We start from the raw sequence: 12331 nt of genomic DNA on the forward strand, positions 1-12331 counted from the left end.
AGAAACAGAATCAGAAAGAGATAGAGAGAAATAAAGAGACATTGAGACAGACACAGAGATAGAAAAAAGGAACAGAGACATAGGTTTCAGAGGAAAAAAAACAGACAAAAAGACAGTAAGAATTAGCCAAAAACAAGAGACAGAGAAGAGGGCACTGCAAAGTGTATCTAAAGTTTAATGAATGAAGCACCAACTCTATGATGACTTTAAAGTACCTCTTTTTTATTTGTTTGTTTTGCATTTCTAGAACCATTTCATTTTTTTGTTTGTTTGTTTTTGGTCCTTAACTTTTCTATAAATCTCATTGAGACATGTTTTTTTACCCATAGACCATTTCAGACATATCTGATTTTTAGCTCACTAAACTTTTGAATCCATTAAAAAAAACTATCCAGTATATTTAATATTTTATGGTTCCAATTGGGACTTCAATAATTTACCCAAGCATTTTAGAGTGAATGATAGGAAAATATAGCAGCAATACTGTGTAAATGGCAGGGTTTGCACAGTGTGAATAGGCTATGATTATCAGCAAAAGAGTGAAAATTAAAGCTTGGAGGAAAGTGCAGCTAAAATTAGTCAAGCCTTTTATGTGGTTCATAAAAGCTAACATATTAATTATTATTATGTTCCTGTTATTTGTTATAATCACGATGTGTTTTGAATTTTTTTCTTTCATTTTCACCTAGCTCTCCATGTCTGGATGAGAGCCAAAAGCTAGAAGTTCCCCAAATCTTATGAGTCCCTTAGCTCAAGTTTATTCAGTCTATTCCAGCCAATATAATCCAAACTGGGGAATGTAATATTGTAAAGTCAAAGAGGTCTGATAAAAACCTACAAATAAGCACTTTTTCCATTTCCAGCAGCTACTGAAACACCAGTAAACTATCTAGATTTTCAAATGTCAGAATGTAATCCAAGTCAAAAATTCAGGAGCCTTAAAAATACAATAAAATTATAACAACAGGGAAAACTATAATATTTAAGAGAAATATATCTTGGAATTTTAAGATTTTTATCTCTAGTAATCCCATGGAATGTAGAATTATGGGAGAAATTCATTCAGATCCCTAGCACCATATTTTTTTTTGTTTCAGTAAATAATATCTTATTTTTCCAATTATAAGCAAAGATGGTTTTTAATATTAATTTTATAAAAATTTTAAAATTCATTTTTCTCCCTCCCTCCCTTATTTACCCCCTTCTTGCCATCCTCCCTCTCCAAGATGACAAGCAATATGATAGAAGTTAAATATATACAATCATGTAAATATATTTCCACATTAGTCATGCTGTAAAAGAAGAAAAAGAACAAAATTAAAAAGCCACAAAAAATTAAAAAGAAAAACAGTATATTTTGCACTAGGACACCAGAGCTTGTAGCTGCAGTGGAGAAGGAACCCTCCTCACACTTACAGACCAGAAAACAGTGCTTGAGGTCACTCACAGACCAAAGCCCAGATCAAGAGAGTAGTACACACTTCTCCTTTGATCTCAACAACTTGGAAGACCCAAAAAATTACAGGTCCCTAGAAGTATCTCTGAAAACAGCTTCACATAAAACACTGAAGCTTGGGACAATGTGCCCTCCACCCTGGAAACAGAGTCCTACTTTAACAAAGACTTAAATGTCAAGCCATAGACTGGGAATATGAACAAGCAATTGGAGGTGGGGTATTGTGACAATAAAAGTTACTATAGTAATAAGGAAGATCAAAACACACATGTGGAAGAAGACAAAGTGAAAGTTTTTAAATCCAAAGGCTCCAAGAAAAATATGAATTGATCTCAGACCATGGAAGGGCTCAAATAGGATTTTGGCAATCAAGTCAGAGAGAGGAAAATTTGTGAAAAGAAAAGAAAGGGATACAAGAAATTCATAAAAAAAAAGTCAACAGCTTGGTAAAGGATACTATATATATACTGAAGAAAATAATACCTTAAAAAACCAATTGAAGGGGTGGCTAGGTGGTGCAGTGAATGGAGCACCAGCCCTGGAGTCAGGAGGATCTGAGTTCAAATCTGACCTCAGACACTTTACACAATTACTAGCCATTTGACTTTGGGCAAGTCAGGTAACCCCAATTGCCCTCCAAAAAGCAAAACAAAAAAACAAAAAACAAACAAACAAACAAAAAAAAATTGGCAACATACCCAAAAAGGTCCAAAAAAGAAGAATGCCTTAAAAGAGCCACACCAATTTACTAAAAAACAACAAAAACACACTAAAAAAACAACAACACACAACTCTTTAAAAAGTAGAATTGGCCAGTGGGAAAAGATGTACAAAAGCTTACTAAAGAAAAGAATTCTTTAAAAATTAAAATTGAGCAAATGGAAGCTAATGGCTTCTAAGAGAAATTGAGGAACAATAAACCAGAACCAAAAGAATGAAAAAGAGAAGAAAATGGGAAATATAACATTGCAGTAACAAATGGCCTGTGAGATAATCAAGAAGAGATAATTTAGAAATTATTATACTATCTGAAATCCACAATTTAAAAAAGAGCCTAGAAATCATCTTTCAAAAAGTTCCCAAGGATTACTGCCCCCAAAATTGGAGAACCAGAGGAGAAAATAGAAATTGAAAGAATTCATTGAACACCTCATGAAAAAGACCCCCAAATAAAAAAAAAAAACACCTCAGAAATGATGTAGCCAGATATGAGAGCTCCCAGGTTAAGGAGAACATATTGCAAGCAAGCAGAAGTAAGCAATTCAACTATCAAGGAACCACAGTCAGGATAACTCAAGATTTAGCAGCTGCTACATTAAAATATCAGGGGACTTGTGATGTGATATTCCTGAGAGCAAAGTGGCTAGGATTACAAAAAAAAATAACCTACCCAGCAAAACTGAGTGTGATCCTTCTGGGGGGGGGGAATGGATTTTCAATGAAACAGAAGACTTTCAAGCATTCCTGATGAAAAGATCAGAGCTGAATAGAGAATATGACTTTCAAATCAAGAGAAGCACAAAAAGCTAAATAGGAAAAGGAATCCATAAGGGGCATAAAAAGGCCAAACTATTTACATTCTTACATGATAAGATGATACTTATAACTTATAAGACTGTCCTCATCATTAGGTATTCGAGCAGTTAGAAAGAATATATATATACATATATATATATATATATATAGAGAGAGAGAGAGAGAGAGAAACAGAGAGAGAGACAGAGACAGAGACAGAGAGACAGAGACAGAGAGAGACAAAGAGACAGAGACAGAGAGAGAGACAGAGACAGAGAGACAGAGACAGAGGACACAAAAGTGAGTTGCAAATGAAGGCTTGATATATGAATATGTGTTTATGGATAGCTTGCTATTGAGCCTTACTGTCATCAGAATTGACTCAAAGATGGAATTACACACTCACTCAGATGGATAAAGAAATATATCTTAGCCCACAAGAAAGTAAGAAGGGATTGGAATAAGGGGGCATGATAGATGAGATGGCAGATTGGGGGAAGGAATAATTAGAAGCAAACCACCTTTGAGGAGGGACAGGGTGAAAGGATGGAGAGAATATAATAAATGGGGGGGTGGAAATAGGATGGAGGGAAATATATTTAGCAATAGTAATTGTGAAAATAATTGAAGCCAGTTTTTCTGATAATGGCCTCATTTCTAAAAAACGTAGAGAACAAGTCAATTTCATTTAAAAAAAGCAGTAAGAACCATTTCCTGATTGATACAGGATCAATAGATAGGAACACTTTTCAGATTCAATAATCAAAGCTATCTATAGCCATATGAAAACATGCTCTAACTCACAATTGAATGGAGAAATGCAAATTAAAAAAAATAAATTAGCTAATACATCAGAAAAGGAAAATGACAAATGGTGGAGGGAATGTGGGAAAAATAAAATATTAGTTCATTGTTTGTGGGAATTGTGAACTGATTTAACCATTCTGTAATCAATTTGGAACTATGCCCAAAGGTCTATAAAAGCATGCATAATTTTTGATCAAGCAACCCCACTACTAGGTCTATATCCCAAAAGAGATAAAAACAATAAAGGGGAAACACACACACACACACACACACACATATATATATATATATATATATATAAACAGTTCTTTTCTTGGGGCAAAGAATTGGAAATTGAGGGGATGTCCATCAATTGAGGAATGACTGAAAATATTCTAAAATGTTATTATGATGGGATACTATTATACTATAAGAAAAAATGAGCAGAGTGCTCTCAGAAACACCTGGAAAGTATTATATGAACTGATGCAAGGGGAAAAGTAACACAGAAATATTGTAAGATGATCAACTGTGAATGGTTTAGCTAGTCTCAGCAATACAGGTATACAAGACGACTCTGAATTACTTATGATGAAAAATGGTATACAGATTGACGCACACATTTTTAAACTTTACTTTTCTTGGTTGTGTGTGTGTGTGTGTGCACGTGTACATCTATGTTTTCTTTCACAACTTGACTATTATGAAAATGTTTTGTATGACTCCACATGTATTACCTATATCAAATTACTTTTTTCTCAATGAGGAGGGAGGGTTGGGGAGAAAGAATGTTAGAAATTATTTTTGCATACAGCTGGGGAAAAATAAAATACTAAATTGAAAAAAAAATAGTATGCTTCAATCTGCATTCAGAGTCCTAAATTCTTTCTCTAGATTTAGGTAGCATTTTCATTCATGAATCTTTTGGAACTTTCTTGGTTAATTGTATTGCTCAGAAGAGTTAAGTCTATGATTCCCTCCCCATTCCCCAAGACACTTTGCTATCTGATATAGCCTATACACATACCAGAGTGTAGATTAAGGGAGGCAGTGATTGGAAACAAAACTAACTTTTGAGGAAGAACAAAGTAGAGAGGAGACAGACAGACAGATACAGACAGAGAGAGAGAGAGAGAGAGAGAGAGAGAGAGAGAGAGAGAGAGAGAAGACTAAGCAAAGAAAAAATGAGGTCGAATAAACTACACAGTTAGCAGTTATTGCTATGAATATGAATAGGAGGAACTCACCCATAAAAAGGAAGCAAATAGTAGAATGGATTAAAAAACCAAATCTAATAATATTGTTTACTTATGATGCAAATGCTGTCCATGTTTTTAAAATAGATATTATGGAATTCAATTACATATCAATGAATACTTTATTTTTTATTCTTGGTTTATCCTTTTTTTCAATATGGGGAAGGGGATGATAAAAACAGACTGAGGAGCCAGTGGTCAGAAGCAATATAGCTAACATGGAAATATACTTTACATGATTTCATATATATCTATATCAAATTGCTTGCCTTCTCAAGGCAGGTTGGTTGGGAGGGAAGGAAGAAGATAACTTGGAATTTTAAATTAAAAAAATGAGTGTTTATAAAATTTTATATGTAATTGAGAAAAATTGAATTTAACAATCCACTGTTGACAAATCCCTAAACTTTCATTTGGAGGGGGAAGCAATGAGTACACAAATCAAATTCACACTTAAGAAAGCCTCTAACTTCCGATGGCCAGGTGAAAGGATTACAAAAACCAATTGAACATGTTATATTCATGTTGCTTTCTGCTTTTATACAAAAGTATACAGTGCATTTGTATCTTCATTAGGGTAGACTAGGTACAATATTCTGAGAAGCAGCATAGTTCAATGAAAAATACACTAGAGTTAGGAGACTCTAAAAATATTTATTTTATTTTTCTGCCATTAAGAAGCTTTGTGACCTTACCTCTCTGGAATTCAGTTTACATTTAAGTCCTAAGAAGGGCAACATGCCAGCAGGGACCATCTTCCAATTTGACACTGATACATTGAAGTACAATCACTGATCTCCTCCTGGACCTACATCACTGTACCATTGTACAGTTCATAATTCCTGAAAATGTCATCCAGCATATAATGAGAGACTTAAATGCTTTACTAAAATGTACATATATTCAAGTCTATATTGTATCTATCATCTACAAAACTAGACCAAAAATAAAATAAAGTTATTTGGCATGAATTGGTAAATATTGGCTTGGCTTTCTTCCTTTTCTAATGGTAATAATTTATCTATTTAATAATCCAATCTAGAAATTTTCAAAAGATTCATTTCAGAAGTAATATCCTATGTTTTCCAGAATCTATGTGTGGGGAAGATGAACTTGAAGAAGACTTAATTTCTTAATTATGTGGGAAAAGTCTTAGGACTATGTCTTAGGGAAGAGGGTATAGGAGGCTGGGGTGGAAAATGAAATTATTAGAGTGAGAAGTAGAGCCCAGAGAGGCACGAGGGAGAGAACATGGTTGACCTTTGTATGTTTCTTAAAATAGAGGTTCCATAAGTGATACTATAGGGTAATAAAACTCATGGAAATAATGGAAAAAAGAGGTCCAGAGTCAGGATAGTAATATGAAAAGAATAAAAGAGAGATCTCTAAGATTTCTATTTCTTAATGATATAATTCTATTATCTTATGGGCCTCAGGGATCATTGAGAGATGTTAGTGATTCTATTCTCTCCTGAAAGTTCTTTTTATCACTTACTGTTTTAATTTATGTAAACAAGGAGACATTGGTTCAGAATACTTGATTGATCTTGAGGATGAGCCTGTTTAGAGAGCTGGCCTTGAAATCAGAAAGATCTAGGTTCATGTCTCCCCTATAGCAACATGGCTTACAAGAATCTGTGCAGAAGAATTACTTATATTCCTTGGTGGAGAGGACTTCCTTACTAAGAGTTTCTGATAGCAATGAAGTTAGAGATCAATAAATAAATCATTAAGCATTTATTAAGCACTGATTATATGTCAGGCCCCTTGCTAAATGTTGGGAGTATAAAACACTCTCTATTTATTAGACACTCACTATTTATTACTAGGTATTGTGCTAAGACAATTCAAACTCATACCTCTATGAAACTTACATTCTAATGAGGGAGATAACATAATAATATATAGGTGTATGTATAAGATACAAGAAAAGTAGTGACTAGCTAACATTAGATAGTAAGACAATAATGACTGGAGATTGGAGGGTAACAGAAGTGATTTCTCACAGATGTTTTTTTGAGTTGTCTTGAAAGAAAGCTGTGATTGTAATAGAAGAGGGGAGAATGAAACACATCTGAGGAATAAGGTGCTACTGGTACAAAGAATTGAAGGTGGGAATGGAGCTTCCTATGTGAGGCAGAGCAAGAAGCAGAGATGGCTTAACCCTAAGGTCAGGGGTGTGCTGGATGAGTTCAAGAGAGTTATGTGCAACAATGTGAGCATTTACACTTTGGAAATTATCAAACCCTACAAATCATGGCTTGATTAATCATTATATTGGCTGTCTAGACTTATGAAAGTAACGGAGAAAATGTTACTAAAGCAAATTAAATTTTAAAGTGCATCATGGGCACATTTTTAAAGTGTATAATGGGCAGTGATAGATACAAAGATTGGCAAGGGAGGGAGGACTCAAATTATAAAGGACTTTAAATGCTATCCAGAAGATTTTGAGTTTTATTTTAGAATGGATTTTCCTAAGTGAAATGGTCATGCCTGCTTATTAGGAAAAACACTTTGCCTGATGTTTGTAGGATGGACATTTGAGGCGGGGAGATAAATTAGGAAGTTGTTGTAATAGTATGAGTGAGAGCTGATAGCCTGGGCTAGGATTGTGGCTATATGAATAGAGTTAAGGGATCATTTATGAAAGATGTGGGGAGATAAAAATGACCAGATTTGCAACTGATTGGATGAGATGACTCCTAGGAACTGAGGATATTAAAGATTTTGTGAAGCTGGATGATTGGATAGATGGTAATGCGCTTAACAGTAATAGGGAAGCTCAGAATAGAGATGCATTTGGAAGGAAGTGTAAGTTCTTCTTAGAATATGTTGTATTTGAGATTACATTAGGACATCCAATACAAAATGCTAAATTGGGGGAGGGGAGAGAGATAGAGACAGAAAGAAGAAGAACAAGAACAAGAAGAAAAGTAGAAGAAAAATGTAAAAAGGAGGAGGAGGAAAGAAAAAGAAGTTAATAAGATTATATTATAGATGTGTAATTAGATGATAGATAATTAGAGAGATAGATAGATAGATAGATAGATAGATAGATAGATAGATAGATAGATAGATAGATTGACTGATTGGTAGATATGGAAAGTATTCCCATAGAAATCTTAATTGAACCCATGGAAATTAAGGAGATCTCAAAATTGTTAACATCTTCAAGATAGAATATTTAGATTAGAAAGAACAAGACAGAGCCTTGAGCCACACCAAACTGGTGGCCATATCATGGAAGAAAATTGATAAAAATGGACCAAATTTTTCTTTTTTTCAAGATCTATATAGGAACACCTGTAACAAAATATATCGGATGTGGTTCTAAATGTATAGATTAGCTTTGGAAGTACTGGCATTTGAATTATTTTAGAATGACCCAACCACAAACAATGGATATCCGTCCCATTATTTAATCACTCTTTAGTCCTCTAAATTGTTTTTTTTTTTGTAATTACACACACATGTGCACACATATAAATTATATAATATTCACATATAACGTGTGTATATATCTATATAATGTGTATTATATATTGTATATATACACATGCAAGTATATATGTATGCATGTATGATGGCTTCAGATGAGAGAGTGAGACTGGTAACTTTCCACAGCCTTCCTCATATTTATCTAATTCACTTTCAAGTCATGTCATCATCTTCCTGATCTCATGGCCCTCTTCAAGAATGATAGACAGAACACAATATGTATGTGTATACGTGTATACACAGCCATATATATGCATCCACATATATATGTATACATACATATCTATGGGTGTGTATGTATGTGTGTGTATATCCTTGAATGTGTACAATAGCTCCCATATATTTTGTACCGTTTGTAGATCATTTGAAAAGGATGTCCCTTTTTATCCCACCACCTCCAACTATTGTTTTTCTGCAACAAAATGCTGATGATTTTTGTGTGGATTCATCCTGTATCACACTAAATTAATGAAACTATTAATTGTCTCAATTTTTTCATGTGATGATTCTCTAGAGTTTACTAAGTTCAGTATCAAATCTTTTACAATGAGGGTAACTTTGCTCAAGTTTATGACAAATTATTTTCTTATGTAATTGCTCTTGCCATCATGAGTAAAATATTATTAAATAATAGTGTAGAAAAGAATTATCATTACTTCCCCCCTGTAAACTTTGTTGTTTTTTTTTTTGGGGGGGGGGGGCTTCTAGTGAAAACAATGACAACAGTTCTAACCATATTAAAATTGTCCTTCCATACCTGTGCCTTATCATTCTTTTTTTTTTTGTTCCAGATCAAATATTACTAAACCTACCCCCATCATTGAGAAAGCAAGAAAAATAAAATCCCTGATACAAAATGGAAAAACAATTCTTGCCTCCTCCCGCTCTCTTCCTCCATCTCTCCAAAAACACACATTCATGAATATATGTCATCTGAATCTATCATTTCTCTATCTGGAAAAAGGTAGAATGTTTTATTGTAAGTCTTCTGGAATTGTTGTTGATTATATTGTTGATCAAAATTCTTAAGTCTTTTAAAGTTGTTTGTCTTTAAAATGTTGTTGTTATCATATAAAGTGCCCTCCTGGTTCTTCTTATGTCATTTAGAATTAGTTTATACAAGTCTTTCAAGGTTTCTCTGAAATCATCTTTTGTTATTTCTTTCAGCTCACTAGTATTCAGTTTTATACACATATGCATACATATATACATTATTTATATACATATATGTGTATATACACTGAGAGTCCTCTATTACAGAAAGTTGATGTATTTCCCCCATAAGCCTGTTTCTCTTCTAAATTTAGGTGCATTGTTTTGGGAGTTATTTTGGTACAGAAACAAACATATGTGTGTGTGTGTGTGTGTGTGTGTGTGTGTGTGTGTGGCAATTGTCCTTTTTGTGAATTGTGAGCCTCTATTTCTTTTTGTTCCTTAACTCTTCCTTTATTCATAGATTTGATAGGTAATTTTTCTCATGATCATCTAATTTATGAGGTTTCCCTTTATGTCTAAGTTGTGTACAAATTTGGAGCTTATCTTGGTATATGGTTTGACATATTGGTCTATACCCTGTCTTTGTCTGACAGTTTTCCTAACATTTTTTCTTGCAGTGAGTTCTTGCTGCAATAGCAGGAACCTTTGGGTTTTCAAACACTAAGCTACTATGCTCTTTTGTTCCTATTGTCTATATAATCAATTCCACTGATCAACCTCTACATTTCTTATTCAATACCAAATTATTTTTATGAATACTGTTTTGTAATATTATTTGAGATCTGGTACTGCTACATTCATTTCTCTCACTCTTTTTTTTTTCTTTCATTAACCTCTGATACTTTTTAACTTTTGTTCCTTCAAATGAATTTTATTATTGGTGTTTTTTGTCAGTCTTTTTTTCTCCATTTATTTATATAATTATTAGGATCTTGTAATGGGAATGTAAATTTTGAAGATCTTCCCTGCCCCTAGGCTAAAGTGCACCTGGAGCCTGGGGTGGGAGGCTTGTTTTTCAGTAGATACTTCTTGATTGGCCAGTGAGTCAATAAGGTTGTTACATTCTCTGAGCCAGGAGAAGGCTATATAAGCCCTGATGTGTAGCTTTGTTTTGGGGCTCACTTTGAAAAGTGTTCTGTGATTTGATCTGGATTCTGGGAAGCCATTGTCCAGAGCCCCCCAGCTTTGAAAAACCCAGATGTTGATTTGGTATGGATGTAATGGTTGGACAGTTTGGAAAGCTGTCTACTTGATCTGTTTCTGTCTTGATAATTCTGCCTGTATACTTTGAAGTTCAGGGTGCTGACCTTTTCCCCCTGAACAAGGTAAACGATATATGTTTGACTGATTAAAGTAAGCTTGTTAACCCATTTTGAGTTGCTTTCCTTTATCAAAGCAGATCCAAGAACCTGTGTTGGCAGCAAACCCTGAGGACGCTTGGGGTGCTTGCTGCTACAAAAGCGAATGAATTTTATTATTGGTGTTTTTTGTCAGTCTTTTTTTTTCTCCATTTATTTATATAATTATTAGGGTCCTGATTGTTATGCTTATATATTATGTATATACATATATGGGCATAAATGTGGATTTATGTATGTAGAGATATATAAATATAGGCATATAAATATAAGCATGAACCTGTGATTTTGAAATGGAGAATATTTATTAAATAAACACTTCCTAAAATGCAAATTGATTACTGTTCTAAACTTTCTGTGCTAAAGAGTTGCTTAAGGTCACATTGATATTAAGCTACTTGCACAGGAGCACAAAATCATCATGTGTCAGAGACTGTACTTTCAGTAAGATCTTGATTTCACAGTCAGGTTTCTATCCAAAATGCTATGCTTCCTCTCAAAATTAGTGCAATTTTTTTGCATTGATTTTTCTTAAATTTAACTACTTCTCCATATCTACAAAAGATTCATCTTGGTCATATACACATGGAGACATATACATATACACACACTCATATACATTTACATGTATACTGTTTATATAAAAAACACATGCATACTCTACATATTGCATACATACATATTGGTATGGTGCTTTTGCTAGGAATTTTTTAAATTCCACACCATATTAATTAATTAGAATGCTCCATAATCATTTGTTTCCTTTATGCCTCCATGATTAAGATATCCAAAGATTAAAAAGGGGTTAATCTCTTTTAAATAAATAAAACTAAAAGGTGTTTTTTAAATTAAATATTTGATAAAGTTCACCAGTAAATATATCTGGATAAGGTCCTTAGCTCTTACAGTGCCTTTTTATGATGTGCTCACTTTCATTTTCTGAGCTTGAATTTTTCTTTCAAATCTCTAGTGTCTATTTTGTTCATTTAGATATTTTATATTTTTTATATAGTCTTCATTTTAGAGAAGATATAGAGTCTTCATTTATAGTCTTCATTTTTTCCTAGAAAGAATACTACAATATACATATATATTTAAAGTTTCTCCTCTTGTGATTTTATCTTGTTTGGTGTTTATTTTCATAATTTTATTTTCTCTCTGTTTTGAAAACATAATGCAAAATGCTTATAGAATTTATTATTCTTTTTCAAGAACAAACTTTTAGTTCTACTTATCCATTCTATAATATTTTAGTTTTACAATTTTGACCATTTCCACTCCAATTTTCAAAATGTAAACTTTTTTTAAATTTTTGGTGTGTTTATTTGTTGATTTTCTAATTTCTTATTTCCATACCATGTTAATATTTTTCAATTATTGAGAGAGAGAAAGACAGAAAGAGAGAGAGAGAAAGACAGAGAGAGAGAGAGAGAGAGAGAGAGAGAGAGAGAGAGAGAGAGAGA

The sequence above is a fragment of the Petaurus breviceps genome, unplaced genomic scaffold (assembly GCF_028583685.1).
Source record: "Petaurus breviceps papuanus isolate PSGF00001 unplaced genomic scaffold, PetGlider_PUasm1.0 156, whole genome shotgun sequence".
NCBI lineage: Eukaryota > Metazoa > Chordata > Mammalia > Diprotodontia > Petauridae > Petaurus > Petaurus breviceps.